The following is a 958-nucleotide window of genomic DNA, read 5'->3' as shown; positions in this document are numbered from 1 at the left end:
CTTCCTATTCTGTCTCAGTCTGTAAGCCGGGCCAATACCTGTGCACCATGTGCACCCCACTGGGTTTGAAACACCAGTGGCACAGCCTCAAGACTCACAGCAACATGTCACCACAGTAGCACAAACCTACAGACAAGTTTGTCTTCCTTAGCTGTTGGAAACCCCTCCAACCACCCTTACCTGAATCTTTGCAGCTAACTCCTTGATCTGTTCCAGTCCCCTTTGCCTTTTTTCTTCTCTCCCTGCTTCCCGCCTTGCTCCTTCCTGGTATAGAGGAATCCAACTGATTTTTTGATCTTGATCTTGTATCATGCCACAATGTTGTTATGTGCTATGGAGTCAGATCTGACTCATGGTGACCCCTCCTTGGGTTTCTGTGGTGGTATCACTAAGGAAGTAGATTGCCCAACCTTCCTTCTGAGAAGTGGCTGGTGGGTTTGAACCACCAGCCTTCTGGTTAGCAGTCAAATGCCTTAGGCACTATGCTATCAGAACTCCTGCCACGATGCTAGATCTCTCAATTAGATCCAGTAGATTTTTTATTGAGTCTCTTGGGTTTTCTAGGTATAGGATCATATCATCAGCAAAGAGGGATAGTTAGATTTCTTCCTTTCCAATTTGGATGCCTTTGATTTCTCTTTCTTGCCTTATTGCCCTGGCTAGGCCTTCCAATACAGTGTTGAATGAAAGTGGTGATAGAAAGCATCCTTTTCTAGTTCCTGTTCGTAAGGCGAATGCTTTCAGTCTCTCTCCATTGAGAATAATTTTCGCTGTTGGTTTTGCATGTATGCCCTTCATTATGTTGAGGAATATCCCTTCTATTCCTATTTTGCTGAGAGTTTTGATCAGGACAGGGTGTTGGATTTTATCATATGCCTTTTCTGCATCAATTGATATGATCATGTAGTTCTTTTCCTTTGTTTTATTTATGTGGTGGATGAAGTTGATTGTTTTTCTA

The sequence above is a fragment of the Orycteropus afer genome, unplaced genomic scaffold (genome assembly GCF_000298275.1).
Source record: "Orycteropus afer afer isolate SDZICR_OR568_19922 unplaced genomic scaffold, OryAfe1.0 scaffold00081, whole genome shotgun sequence".
Lineage (NCBI taxonomy): Eukaryota > Metazoa > Chordata > Mammalia > Tubulidentata > Orycteropodidae > Orycteropus > Orycteropus afer.
The sequence above is the reverse complement of the archived record's forward strand: the minus strand, read 5'-3'. Positions refer to the sequence as shown.